This window comes from Palaemon carinicauda, chromosome 37 (assembly GCF_036898095.1).
Source record: "Palaemon carinicauda isolate YSFRI2023 chromosome 37, ASM3689809v2, whole genome shotgun sequence".
NCBI lineage: Eukaryota > Metazoa > Arthropoda > Malacostraca > Decapoda > Palaemonidae > Palaemon > Palaemon carinicauda.
Genome location: NC_090761.1, coordinates 43416808 through 43431733, shown reverse-complemented (window position 1 = coordinate 43431733; position 14926 = coordinate 43416808). Strand labels below are relative to the sequence as shown.

At 46.4% G+C, this 14926-nt stretch overlaps 1 protein-coding gene and 1 long non-coding RNA gene across 2 annotated transcripts in view; one reads left to right on the top strand and one right to left on the bottom strand.

Annotated features, from left to right (window-relative positions):
- The window catches only part of LOC137629605 (uncharacterized), a 131065-nt gene that overhangs the window by 63268 nt on the left and 52871 nt on the right, over positions 1-14926 (top strand). The window lies entirely within an intron of this gene.
- The window catches only part of LOC137629603 (store-operated calcium entry regulator STIMATE-like), a 104387-nt gene continuing 101273 nt past the window's right edge, over positions 11813-14926 (bottom strand). The window contains exon 8 of the mRNA XM_068361088.1: positions 11813-12136. The gene's annotated coding sequence lies outside the window, so the exon portion shown is untranslated. The remainder of the gene's footprint in view (positions 12137-14926) is intronic.

The following is a 14926-nucleotide window of genomic DNA, read 5'->3' as shown; positions in this document are numbered from 1 at the left end:
TAGTGTTAAGTTTCGATAGCTGGATAATGTTACTTCAACATTTCATACGAGAAATAATTAGAAAATTTTACTTGACAATTCAGACTAGAAAAAATTAGGAAGTGTTTCTTTTACAATTCATACTGGAAATAATTAGGAAATGTTACTTCAACAATTTTGAATAGAAATAGGTGGGATCAACATTTTGAATGTGAATTATTAGAAAGTGTTGCTTCTACATTTTAGAGTAGAAATAATCAAATATTACTTGAACATTTCAAACTATAAATAAGGAAATGTTACTTAACATTTCAGGCTATTAATAATTAGGAAATGTTACTAATTTCAGATAGAAATAATAGTTACTTGACTTCCCACATTTCAGACTAGAAATGATTAGCAAATATTACTTCAACATCTCACACCAGATGTATTTAGAAAATTTTATTTCAACATTTCAGAGTAAAATTACTGTAATTGGTTTTCAAGCATAAGCTAGCCTACAACAAAAACGTAAACATTACATAGTTTCAGAATAATAGGAACCTTTTTTTTTAGGTTAGAAATAATTATTTTATAGTTCAGGCTTCAAAAAAAATAAGTGTTAGTTAAACCCATCATCTGGGAAAATAAGTTCTGAAAGGAATTATTCGTATCCTACTTTGAAAAAGTAACTTGATATAAGTTTTGTTTTTAAGGACATTTCGAGGAGTATTGTACTTGAGTAATAAGAAAAAAAAATCTTTAATTAATAATTAATGTTTAATGTAATTTTTAATTCTCTGAACCTGATCAAAAGTTACATTTTGTGGTTGTCATTTTATATTCTGAACTATGTAAAGACGTTTTTTTTTTTTTTTTTCAGACGAGATATTTTTTTTAGAATTAATGAAACTCGTCAAGGATTTTATGCATTTAGGTTTTTGAACATGACAAATTCGAAGATAATTTGTATTTTTCCTAACCATACAAACCTTAGCTATTTACAAAGGGTATTACTTTTAGCGCAGCTAAAATGACGAGCCAATAGTTTTTAACGAGGGTTAATTACCCCCGCGCTAGTTAGCGGGGGGTGGGGAAGGGTAGCTTGCTACCCCTCCCCCCTCCACACACCGGTGACTTGCTTCACTTCACTTAGAGGTAGGACTTGACTTGGGGGTCAGGGATGGCGGGCACATATGTGTAAATAGCTAAGGTTTGTATGGTTAGGAAAAATACAAATTATCTTCGAATTTGTCATTTGTTCCGTAACCGAAATACAAACCACGCTATTTACAAAGGGTGACTTACCCCTTAGGAAGGGTGGAAAGTCCCCAGCCTTACTGACTTCGGCTTGCCCGGGGGCTCGATCCCTTAGTGAGCAGCACTAGAGAGAGGGAGCCCCTGTACCTCACAGGTTCCTAGCATCGCTAGGAACGAGTGGCCTACATAAGTAGTGTGAGGAGGAGAGTGTGACTCGTCCTATGAAGTTGACCTTGAGACCTTCAGATAGGAATTCTAGGATAGGACGTTCCCCATACCACCTCGTCAGGGTATGGGAGACGCAACAGTATTAAGCTTAATACTAGGAGCACAAAGAAGCATGGGTTACCTGCAGAGGTCGAGGTCAGCTATGCGAGGACCAGGATGCTGCTTCCCCAAGAGAGGGGAGAATGAAGAAAGAAGTAAGGGTCAGACATACTCTTTCATTCACACAGACTAAGACCGGGTAACAACGCCCTCAACCTACTGCTACTTGTCCAAAAAGGAGCCTGAGGTTAGACCAGCTGTTGTGCAGCCACCACAGGGCCGATAGAGAACGTATCGAGGCTCCTGTGGGTCACGTCTTGCAGGTAGTGGGCTGTGAAGGTCGTTTGACGCTTCCAGACCCCAGCTTGAAGTACCTGCGTCACAGAGAAGTTTCTCTTGAAGGCCAGGGATGTAGCAATACTCCTGACATCGTGGGCCCGAGGGCGACGTGACGGAGGAGGGTCAGGATTCAGGGCATGGTGGATAACCCTTCGAATCCAAGCAGAGATGCTGTTCCTGGTGACCCTCCTCTTTGTCCTGCCTGTGCTCACAAACAAAGCTCGCACATGAGGACGGACTGCAGCCGTTCTCTTCAAGTAGTACCTCAGACACCTCACTGGGCATAGTAGCAGCTGGTCTGGGTCGTTTGTTACAGAACGGAGACTCGCGATCCTGAAAGAGTCGAACCGAGGATCCGGCACTCCAGGATTCTGAGTCTTGGCCACAAACTCAGGGACGAACCTGAACGTTACCTCCCCCCATCCCCTTGAATGGGCGATGTCGTACGAGAGACCATGAAGTTCACTAACTCGCTTGGCCGAGGCCAAGGCGAGTAGGAAAGCCGTCTTCCAAGACAGGTGGCGATCGGAGGCCTGGCGTAATGGCTCGAAGGGAGGTCTCTTGAGAGACCTGAGGACTCGAACCACGTTCCAAGGAGGGGGTCTCACTTCCGACTGGGGGCAGGTAAGCTCATAGCTACGTATGAGTAAAGAGAGTTCTAGCGATGAAGAAATATCCACGCCCTTCAATCTGAAGGCCAAGCTTAAGGCTGAGCGATAGCCTTTCACTGCCGAGACAGAAAGGCGCATTTCTTCTCGCAGATACACAAGGAAGTCCGCTATTGCTGGAATAGTGGCATCGAGTGGAGAGATACCCCTTCCACGACACCAACCACAAAAGACTCTCCACTTCGCTTCCTAGACTCCCTCAGAGGACCTTCGCAGGTGCCGAGACATTCTCTCCGCAACCTGTTGCGAAAAGCCTCTCTCCGCGAGGAGACGCTGGATAGTCTCCAGGCGTGAAGCCGAAGCGAGGCTACGGCCCTGTGAGGGACACCGGAGTGGGGTTGTCTGAGAAGCTCGTGTCGTGGAGGAAGCTCCCTTGGGAGTTCCGTCAGGAGTTGCAGAAGGTCCGGAAACCATTCCGCGTGATGCCATAGCGGAGCTACTAGAGTCATGGAACAGTTGACCGATAGTCTGGTCCTGTTGAGCACCCTTCTCATCAAACAGAATGGTGGGAAGGCGTAAACGTCGATGTTGTCCCACCGCTGCTGGAAAGCATCTTGCCAGAGTGCCTTGGGGTCCGGGACTGGTGAGCAGTACAGGGGCAGCTTGAAGTTCAAGGCTGTCACGAACAAGTCCACCGTCGGGGAACCCCACAAAGTCAGGACTTTGTTAGCTATCTGAGGATCCAAAGACCACTCAGTACTCACTATCTGCGAAGCCCTGCTCAGACTGTCGGCGAGTACATTCCTCTTGCCAGGAATGAAGCGAGCTGATAGTGTTATCGAGTGGGTTTCGGTCTACCTCAGAGTCTCTACTGCAAGATGGGATAGCTGTTGCGAAAAAGTGCCTCCCTGCTTGTTGATATAAGCCACTACCGTGGTGTTGTCGCTCATCACCACCACGGAGTGACCCGCCAGGAACCGTTGGAACTGTTGAAGGGCCAGAAAGACGGCCTTCAATTCTAGCAGGTTGATGTGTAGGCACTTTTCTGATTCTGACCAAAGGCCTGAGGCCCTCTGGTTCAGAACGTGCGCCCCCCACCCTTCTTTTGACGCGTCCGAAAACAGAGTCAATTCCGGGGGGAGGACGAGAAGACTCACTCCCTTTCGCAGGTTCTCGTCGGCCAGCCACCACCGCAAGTCCGTCTGTTCCAGAGACCCCATTGGGATCAGAGTGTCCGGGGAATCGGATCCTTGATTCCACCGGGACTTGAGCCGCCATTGAAGGGATCTCATCCTGAGGCGGCTGTTTGGAACCAGACGGGCCAGGGAGGATAGGTGGCCTAAGAGACGCAACCACGATTGGGCGGGGAGTTCTTTTCGCCTGAGGAAAGGTTCCGCCACCCTCCTCAGCCTTGCTATCCGGTCGTCTGATGGAAAGGCTTTGTGGAGATTGGTGTCTATTAGCATGCCTAGATAAACCAGTCGTTGGGACGGCTGCAGAGAGGACTTCTCGAGATTTACCACGATCCCCAGATCCTGGCAAAGATCTAGAAGCCTGTCTCGGTGTCGAAGAAGGGTCGACTCAGAGTCTGCTAGGATCAGCCAATCGTCTAGGTAACGAAGGAGACGAATGCCGTTCCTGTGCGCCCAAGTCGAAATCAGGGTGAACACTCTGGTGAACACCTGAGGAGCTGTGGAGAGACCGAAACACAGCACCTTGAACTGGTAGATCTTGTTGTCTAGGCAGAATCTCAGGTACTTCCTGGAAGACGGATGGATTGGGATCTGGAAGTACGCATCCTTTAGATCCAGTGTACACATGAAGTCTTGTGGTCTCACCGCAAGTCTGACCGTGTCTGCTGTCTCCATGCTGAACCGGGTTTGTTTGACAAACCTGTTCAGAGCCGAGAGATCGATGACGGGTCTCCAGCCTCCAGTAGCCTTCTTTACAAGAAAGAGTCGACTGAAGAAGCCTGGAGAGCCGTCCACGACCTCCTGGAGAGCACCCTTCTCGACTTCGGCCTGAAGGGCCAGCCCCTTTGCCGATCCCATGGCATAGGAGCTCAACGACACTGGATTCGCTGTCAGGGGAGGTTGAGATGACGTGAACGGGACGCGATAACCTTGGCCGATCACTGAGACCGTCCAAGCATCGGCCCCGAGATGTTGCCACCTGCGGACGCAACGCTGAAGGCATCCCCCCACAGGTGGACACGCAGGGGGACTGCCACCCCTAGGGCTTGCGGCCGCGGCCGCCACCCCTAGAAGTCTTGCCTCCCCTGGAGGACTTACCGCCCCTCTTGACCTTGGCTGGAAAGGGCTGGGGCTTAGACACCACTTTCTTAGCTGCCGGTGCCTGTTTGGGAGCCTTACGAGGCTGTTGCTGCTGTTGTGGCGGGGCTGGAGGCTTATAGGGCCGAGTTGTAAGGGCCCTGTGGAGGAGGGAGTCCGTGCTGGATTTCCTCCACCTCTCAGCCGTTCGCTCCAAGTCTTGAGGCTCAAACAGGCTCTCCCCCAGGAGGGAGGCATGTCGGAGCCTACACACATCTACGGCGGGGACCTTCGGATGGAATCTCTCGGACACAGCATCGCGACGCTTCAACACCGAGTTGGCCCACAGGGTGGTAACCTGGTGCGCCAAAAACTCGATGGAGCGGGTGCCCGAGAGCAAGAAGGTCTCTAGGGCCTTCCTATTGGTCTCCTTGGACAAGTCCTCCGATCGCAATAGGATGCCCAGAGATCCTAACCAGAAGTCCAGCCACGAAGTGGCCTGCATGGCACACTTAGCGACCTTCTCGTGGTTAAGGATCTCTGCCGCCGAGAACGACACCTGCCGGGCAGAGAGTTTCTCCAAGGGAACTCCCTTCGCCAGCTCCTCCACAGAGTGATGGAGAGGAAGAGCGAGGTTGTGCTCACCCAGGATCTCGAAATACCTCCTCTGCTGAAGGCGAGGAGGAGGGATGAGTTTGTTCCCGGCAGTGGAACGACTGGAGGAGGCAAGAAGTGCGAGCTGAGCATTGGCCCTAACTCTGGCACTCTTCAGCCCCCGAGACCAGGGCAGAGCTGCACTGGTCTTAGGGGCCTTTCGAACGTCAAACACTTCATCCAGAATTGTGTCTTTGCCTTCACGGGGGGGGGGATGACTGGATCCGTAAGACTGTTAAGTTGCCTTATCAGGCTTAGGACCTGCCAGAAGGCATGTTCGGACTCTTGCTGTTCTCCTCCCTGCGGGCTGGCAGCTAAGTCTCCTGCCCCAGGAATCTCTTCCTGGGGTGATACGTGGATATTCCCCTGGGTAGTCGTGGGTTCCTGTCGAATCCTTGCAGAGGATTTAGGGATGGTCTTGGAATCCTTGGGTTCCCTCCTAGGAGGGATACAGGATCCCAACAACGAGGTTCGAGGGGCCCCTTCCTCACGAGACGATTCTCCTGCCTGAAGCGAAGTCTCCCCCCCTGGTGCCAAGGGGAAGACTACCGCCCCACTGGACTCACCTGAGGATGGAAAGGCCTCGTCCACGGGAGAAGGAGAGAGTACTCGTGCAGGAGAGGGGACCCTCGAGACCGACCTCTTGGGAACCAACTTCGCCCTGGGGGAAGTCACCACGAAGTCCACTCCTCTCTTTCTCTTCAGTGTAGGAGAGACAGCCGCTGGTTTGTTACCCTGGCCGGCGAGTGCTGGTTTCATAACCCTCACTAACGCCCGTGCTAGCGGACCAAACCAAGTCTGCTGCTCAAAGGACACAGAGTCCGAAATCCTCGCTAAGGAGAAAGGGATCGGGTGATCCTTTGGAGTGGACACGACGGTACCTGCCTGAAAAGAAGGTGGGGAAGAATGCTGTACTGACCTGTCTTCGTCCTGCAATACCAACCTGTGCTTGGATGGAGGTGATCCCGAGTGCCGTCTAGGAGCATGCGTCCCTGCTGCTACCACCGGCTTTGGAATTCGCCGCGAACTATGGTCGCGCGAGGGCGAATGGTTGCGCGGGCGCACAGGCGAGCGGTCGCGCGGGCGCGCAGGCGAGCGATCGCACGGGAGCGCAGGCGAGTGGGCGTGAGGGTGGGCAGGTAAATGAACACGTGTCCGAGGCGACGAACGCAAGCGATGGCGCGACGGCGAGGGATCGTGCTGCCGCGTAGGTGAAGAAGATCGCTGGCGATAATGACCGCGTGATGGTAAGCGATGGCGAGCAGCATGTGTAGGTGAATGATCGCGTGATAGGGTGCGATGGTGATCAGCATCCGCAAGAGGGCGGTCGTTCAGGGTTGTGCGATGAGGAGCAGCATGCGTAAGCGGGCGATCGTGCAGGGTTGTGCGATGGCGAGCAGCATGCGCAGGTGAATGATCGCGTGAAAGGGTGCGATGGTGATCAGCATCCGCAGGAGGGCGATCGTTCAGGGTTGTGCGATGAGGAGCAGCATGCGTAAGCGGGCGATCGTGCAGGGTTGTGCGATGGCGAGCAGCATGCGCAGGTGAATGATCGCGTGAAAGGGTGCGATGGTGATCAGCATCCGCAGGAGGGCGATCGTTCAGGGTTGTGCGATGAGGAGCAGCATGCGTAAGCGGGCGATCGTGCAGGGTTGTGCGATGGCGAGCAGCATGCGCAGGTGAATGATCGCGTGAAAGGGTGCGATGGTGATCAGCATCCGCAGGAGGGCGATCGTTCAGGGTAGTGCGATGAGGAGCAGCATGCGTAAGCGGGCGATCATGCAGGGTCGTGCGATGGCGGGCAGCATGTGTAGGTGATCGCTGGCGAGCTGGTGATCGCTGGCGAGCTGGTGATCGCTGGCGAGCAGAAGGTCGACGCGTGTCCTGTGAGAGGACAGGTGGTGCGGCGCGTTCACGAGCAGGAACGGGAAAATCGCTGGCGCGTTGGCGAACATGTGTTTCTGACACGCGCAGCACGATGTTGCGTAGCCACAGGACCAGGTGGATGGTGAGCAGGGAGTTCAGCAGGGACTAAAGGGCGGTCAGAGACCGCAGGGCGATGGTCCTCAAATGAGCGCTGACGCTCGGAAGAGAGCTGACGAGCAGGAGAGCGCTGGCGAGGGGGGTGAACATCAGGAGAGAGCCGACGAGCAGGTGAGCGTTGGCGAGCAGGAGATCGCTGGCGAGCAGGAGATTGCTGGCGAGCAGGAGAGCGCTTGTGCGCTGGCCCTGCTCGCGTAAGGGAAGAATCCCTTAGCCCCGAAGGGACCGTTGCCCGTCGGGTGACGAGTTCTCCAGAAGGCGAAGATCCGGCAGGAGATGGTGAGCGGTCTGCAGAGAGGTTCAAGGAGGGCGGAGCAGTCGGTTGAGGCTGACGAGGAGAGTCCCCCCCGGAGGACGAAGACCCAAAAAGGCGCCTCTTAGTCCCCCTGTAAGGGGAAGGGAGGCCCTTGTGGCGTAGAGGGCGGTGAGCCTTACGGCGGAGGCGGCCTCGGGGGAGATCGTCGGGACCATCGGTCCTCCGAAGGGGAGTCTCCGTCAAAACACTTCCCTCAGAAGGAAGCTGGACAGCAGTTGAGACCGAAGGACTCACTTCCCCCTTCGAAGGATGCACGGAAGGAGGAGGAGAGCCTAGAGCACCATCACCAGCAACAGCACCTGCGTCGGAAGGCCCAGCCACGTCGGAGGCCTTTGTCACCACGACGTCGACAATAGACAGAGGGTCTACCTTCGCTACCACCGGCGACTGTTTACCAGCGGCCCCCAACGAGACAAGGTCAATAAGAGCGACCCTGGAGGGCAAGCCCTTAAGCCCCAGGGACGACCAAATCTGTAAAAGATCATCACTGGATAAAGCATTATTATCAATAACCTCCCCCGGAGGAGGAGGGGGAACCGCCTCGCTATGGGAGGCGACGCCCTCTCCCCCCACCGAAGGTAGGGAAACAGAACAAGGGCCTGCGCTCCCACTCGGACGACTCTCCTTAGGAGGCGGACGAGGGGGAGCTTCGGAGGAGGTTTGGGCGGCGGAAGAAGAGTCCCGAGAACCTTCCTCCTTCAAGGCTAACCCCGGAGGAGAACGGTCTCTCTTGGACTTCTTCTTACGCCGACGGCCAAACCTCTCCCACTGGGAGGCAGACCACTCCCTGCACTCACGCCACATGTTATCCTGGTCGCACCGTCGGCCCCGACATTGAGAGCAGATGGTGTGAGGATCCGTAATCACGTCTGACATGAAAGTCCCACAAGGACGGCCGGCAACTCCAGGGCATGTCCGCATATTAAAGAAAATAACTGAAGGTCAACTTCCAACCAATCACACAAGCTGAAAAGAAAAAGAAGAAAATTAAAGGCTGTCACGAAGGCGATGAACAGACACGTCTGATCACCGCCGAGCCAAAAGTGAAGTGAAGCAAGTCACCGGTGTGTGGAGGGGGGAGGGGTAGCAAGCTACCCTTCCCCACCCCCCGCTAACTAGCGCGGGGGTAATTAACCCTCGTTAAAAACTATTGGCTCGTCATTTCAGCTGCGCTAAAAGTAATACCCTTTGTAAATAGCGTGGTTTGTATTTCGGTTACGGAACAAACCAGTTTCCTAAATTAGTTATAAATCATGGAAATTTGTCACTGTAAACATTATGGCTTCCAGATGAGATCCATTTATTATCTATTGTCATGTTTGTTGCCTGTTATATCATGTTCAATGTTATATTTTGTTTTACAAGTTTCTCTTTGGCCCTGAGGAATTCTCTTAACCCTTTTACCCCCAGGCTCTTTGGAAATTTCCAACCCTTAACCTTGGAAATTTCCAACCCTTAACCCCCAAGGGGTTATTTTTTTCCCAGCACATTTTGCAGTATATTTTTTTAAAATTGCTTTAACAGCCTTAATTTTTGTCATAGAGAGGTCAGGTTGGTCTCATTCTCTTGGAAAATGCCTGAATTTTTTCAAAAAATTATCAAAAATATTTTTTATAGCATTTTTTTGCAAGGACGTACCGGTACGTCCATGGGGGTAAAGGGATGGGTTTTGTGAAACGTACCAGTACGTCCTTTGGGGGTAAAAGGGTTAATAGATTTAACAAGCATGGTCTGTATGGAAAGAAATTTTGACATAAGTACTTTAGTGAGAACTTTTAACCTTAAGCCACATTATTAATAGTTACTTCATAACATTAAATCTTTTTCTTTTTATGCCTTTGGTTTACTGGCCTGCGGCTTCTTCTAGTTAACTTTTCCGTTTGTTTACTTTCAATTTAACTGTTTAGTTTTAATTTGGACTCCTCTTTGAAGGAACCCTCAAGTATCCTCCTCCTATTCTTCAAACAATTATTTTAAGATGACATTTGGGTCATTCTATGATAGATTTTAGTTTTTAAATCGACAGTATCATGTCCACCATCACCACACATTAAAAAACAAGGCAATGGGTATCACCAACATTGTTTTCTAAACGAATGTAAACTCAGATTTTGTTTCATTATTTGTATGAAAGGCCATTATTTACGATTACTATCCTTATATAAAGCTCAGCAACTCTTCAAGTTGATTATATCTTTTATTCTGTAATGTCTCATACAATTTAGAAATGTAACAAAATTCAATTATTATTTCCTTTAATGGTTGGCAGCTGTCATTACATTCCTAACTATAGTTAATATTTCGTGCAGTAAAAGTAGGCTAGCAAGTCATGCTCTATGTACCCTTATCCATGATACACTTTTCGTCCTTTTCATTAATGATTAATAGAATTTCAATCACTTTTACCTTTATGGACCATAGCATTTACTGTAAGTAACTTGAGATAATTTTTACATCAAACTGGTTTGCCTCGAGTTTGTTAACTTGTGCATCAATTAAATTGTTCCCAGAACAATACATACCAAGATTTTGCTTTCAGTTTCTCAGTCTTTTCTTGGCAGAGGATTTTATTTTTATGATGTTGCTTACATATTCAGTTTTTCGTTATCTTTAGTAATGAAGTTTTGTTGGCCTACTGCTTTCGAAATTAAGTTATTAGGAATTTCTGCTTTTCGTCGGAAGAACGCCTTTGGTAAATGATATTTCTCTCTCTTTCTTTCTCTCTCTCTCTCTCTCTCTCTCTCTTTCTCTCTCTCTCTCTCTCTCTCTCTCTCTCTCTCTTTCTCTTTCTCTCTCTCTCTCTTTTTTTTGATTGCTCAGATTATTTAAATGTCTTTTGGATTTCTCTTATTATTTTATAATACTTGGAATGTCATTGTTTATATCATTGCTCTCTACCCCTAGATAATTTTTCCAATGTTGTGCTTGTTACTAGGTACTAAGTGGTAGTATGTTTATTTATTTTTTTTATTATTTCCTTTGTTTCTGAATTTTGCTATCCATGTCTCAACTAGCGTGGGGGTAGTAAACCCTCGTTAAAATCTAATGCCTCGTCAATTTCAGCTACGCCGAAAGTAAACCCTATGTAAATAGCATGGTTTGTATTTCGGTTACGGAACAACTAAATCTTCAGACAAGATACCCAGCACTACAGCACTACAGATTAATATTCCAACATACAGTACTAGAATAGCTACATGGAATTACCCATGACATTTTGATAGAAATTATCAGGTGCAAATACAACAAGCCAAACCGAAAACCAGAGACATGAATTCCAACAATAAATGATATCTTAACTCTTGGATAATCAATCCCAAGATTATATCACAATAATCCATGCTTCAACAATAAAAAAATCCATGCTTCAACAATAAAAAAAAATACCACAATAATGCTTTCTTGCTAACTTTCACTAATTATAAGATATTTTTTAAAACTAAACTATTAAATATTATAGTTATTTATCAGAATGATAGCTATTCATTGTTATTCGTTTCCATGAATTTTTCCTTTGAACACAACAAGCTATTACATGGTAAATCGTGTTACTGTTTTTAACCAATTAATAATCTGAATTGGAAAATACTTGAAACAATATTAGCCAGTTTTGAAAAAAGGTATTAAAGTTCACTGACGATCAAATTTGTAAGTAAGAGTTGTAACAACAAATTTAATACCAAGATCCCTATCACTTAAAATGACTCAAGTTATATGATTTGCATCATTTGAATAAATAGCTCTTGGAAAACTAATTTTCATGAATGCCAATGCATTGATGAGATTGTGATTTAATTATGAGGCTTTAAGCAAATATAAAAAGGCTGATGTTGTCTGAAATGACAATCTGTATCATCCAAATTAAAAGCCAATATACTGTATTTAACTGTGAATTGTAAAGATCTAATTCAATAATAGAATTAAAATTCTCCTTTTAGATATGAGAGGAATTACATGTAAATTACTAGGATCTAAAGCCATCTTAATTTTACTATTTAAAAATTTCAAGCGAGAAATGGCTAGATGTGCTTGCTAAAGTGATTTTTAATATTGAGAAGTTATATATTCCCTGGAATTCAAATAAAATCAACAAAAATCATTACACTTGCAGTGTTATATTAACATCAAGAACCAATTTTACTGATGAATCAACCAGCCATAAAAATAACAACTCAAGAGCCTCATAAAGACACACAACTATTTTCAAACTCAGAAACTATCCCTGGCTCCATTTGATATAATCTTCCTGAGTACCTCCCTGCTACATTTGAGATAATCCAGACGACTCCATCCTCCATTAGATGTAATCATCTTGATTATGCCATGTTCCACTTATGCAGTCATCTTCTTAATAATAAAGTCCTTAATATAATTGTAGATATAAGACTGTCCCATTTGAGTAAGCAGCAAAGTTTAACCTGAAAGAAAGTCAGTGTTAGTCTCAATAATTTTTACATAATTGTAGTAATATCATTAATAGTCCTTCAATCAAGACCTCACAGCTAATAAAGTGCTAATGAAAATACTCAATAAAATCAAGACATCTTTTCTTTAACATTGAAACTATATAAACATATTTTAGCCTATTCTTTTCTTAACTCGGTATACAGCATGTTAAAATCATTCAGCATCTAAATTACACTAAACCAGTTACATACCATGAAATACAACTTCATAGACTACTATCAAAGTAAAATACTGCTAAGGAAATGACAAGGGAAAAAAAATACAGAATAAACAGTAATTAACAATCTACTAACATCACTATCTGCAAATATCAATAAATAAGAAGTGTGACCTTCTAATTATTCTAGTTGCAAAAAGAAAAAAAAATCTACATCAGTTACATCATTGGTTTAGAATGACAAGAGCTTTTGTTGATCTTTGATTTTAAGATGATCAATAATTCATAAGATAAATTGAAACCAGTGATGAAGTGCTTCTTTACCATGTGTTTGAACTAAAAACACAACACTCCCATAACTCTCACCTCATGAAATTTGACAGTTGTTGATTTTAAATTGTACTGTCATAACGTGTTAACCAAATAGAATAAAATGATATTTTCATTATAAAATAAATTTTTGAATATACTTACCCGGAGAATATATAGCTGCAACTCTGTTGCTCGACAGACAAACTGTACAGAAAAAACTCGCCAGCGATCGCTATACAGGTTGCGGGTGTGCCCAACAGCGCCATCTGTCGACCAGATACCCAGCTCTATGTGAACAAAGACTCAATTTTCTCCTCGTCCCACTGCGTCTCTATTGGGGAGGAAGGGAGGGTCATTTAATTTATATATTCACCGGGTAAGTATATTCAAAAATTTATTTTATAATTAAAATATCATTTTTAAATATTTAACTTAGCCGGTGAATATATAGCTGATTCACACCCAGGATGGTGGGTAGAGACCAGTAATATATGTTTACATTTTATGAGCTAAGAGTTTTTTTTATTTCATTTTAGGAGTTATCAAAATAACAAAAACAAAATAAATAGGTACCTGGTGAGGAAGTCGACTTGAACGATTACTCTGCCTTTTAAGTACGTCTTCCTTACGGAGCCTCGCGATCCTCTTAGGATGCTGATCGACCCCTAGGAGCTGAAGTATCAAGGGTTGCAACCCATACAACAGGACCTCATCAAAACCCCTAATCTAGGCGCTCTCAAGAAATGACTTTGACCACCCGCCAAATCAACCAGGAGGCGAAAGGCTTCTTAGCCTTCCGGACAACCCATAAAAACAACATTAAAAACATTTCAAGAGACAGGTTAAAAGGGTATGGAATTAGGGAATTGTAGTGGTTGAGCCCTCACCCACTACTGCACTCGGTGCTACGAATGGTCCCAGTGTGTAGCAGTCCTCGTAAAGAGACTGGACATCCTTTAGATAAAAAGACGCGAACACTGACTTGCTTCTCCAATAGGTTGCGTCCATTATACTTCGCAGAGATCTATTTTGCTTAAAGGCCACGGAAGTTGCAACAGCTCTAACTTCGTGCGTCTTCACCTTAAGCAAAGCTTGGTCTTCCTCACTCAGATGTGAATGAGCTTCTCGTATTAACAACCTGATAAAGTATGATAAAGCATTCTTTGACATAGGCAAAGATGGTTTCTTAACTGAACACCATAAAGCTTCAGATTGGCCTCGTAAAGGTTTAGTACGCTTTAGATAGAACTTAAGAGCTCTCACAGGGCATAAGACTCTTTCTAGTTCATTGCCTACAATCTCCGATAAGCTGGGAATATCGAAAGATTTAGGCAAAGGCCGAGAAGGCAGCTCATTTTTGGCTAGAAAACCAAGTTGTAGCGAACATGTGGCTTTTTCTGACGAAAATCCGATGTTCTTGCTGAAGGCATGAATCTCACTGACTCTTTTAGCTGAGGCTAAGCATACCAGGAAAAGTGTCTTTAGAGTGAGATCTTTCAGGGAGGCTGATTGTAGCGGCTCAAACCTGTCTGACATGAGGAATCTTAGTACCACGTCTAAATTCCAACCAGGTGTAACCAAACGACGCTCCTTAGTGGTCTCAAAAGACTTAAGGAGGTCTTGAAGATCTTTATTGTTGGAAAGATCTAAGCCTCTATGCCGGAAGACCGATGCCAACATGCTTCTGTAGCCCTTGATAGTGGGAGCTGAAAGGGATCGTCCTTTTCTCAGGTATAAGAGAAAATCAGCTATTTGGGCTACAGAGGTACTGGTCGAGGATACAGAGACTGACTTGCACCAGTCTCGGAAGACTTCCCACTTCGATTGGTAGACTCTAATGGTGGATGCTCTCCTTGCTCTAGCAATCGCACTGGCTGCCTCCTTCGAAAAGCCTCTAGCTCTCGAGAGTCTTTCGATAGTCTGAAGGCAGTCAGACGAAGAGCGAGGAGGCTTTGGTGTACCTTCTTTACGTGAGGCTGACGTAGAAGGTCCACCCTTAGAGGAAGACTTCTGGGAACGTCTACTAGCCATCGAAGTACCTCGGTGAACCATTCTCTCGCGGGCCAGAGGGGAGCAACTAGCGTCAACCTTGTCCCTTCGTGAGAGGCGAACTTCTGCAGTACCTTGTTGACAATCTTGATCGGTGGGAATGCGTAGAGATCTAGATGTGACCAATCTAGGAGAAAGGCATCTATATGTATTGCTGCTGGGTCCGGGACTGGGGAGCAATAGATTGGAAGCCTCTTGGTCAGTGAGGTTGCAAAGAGATCTA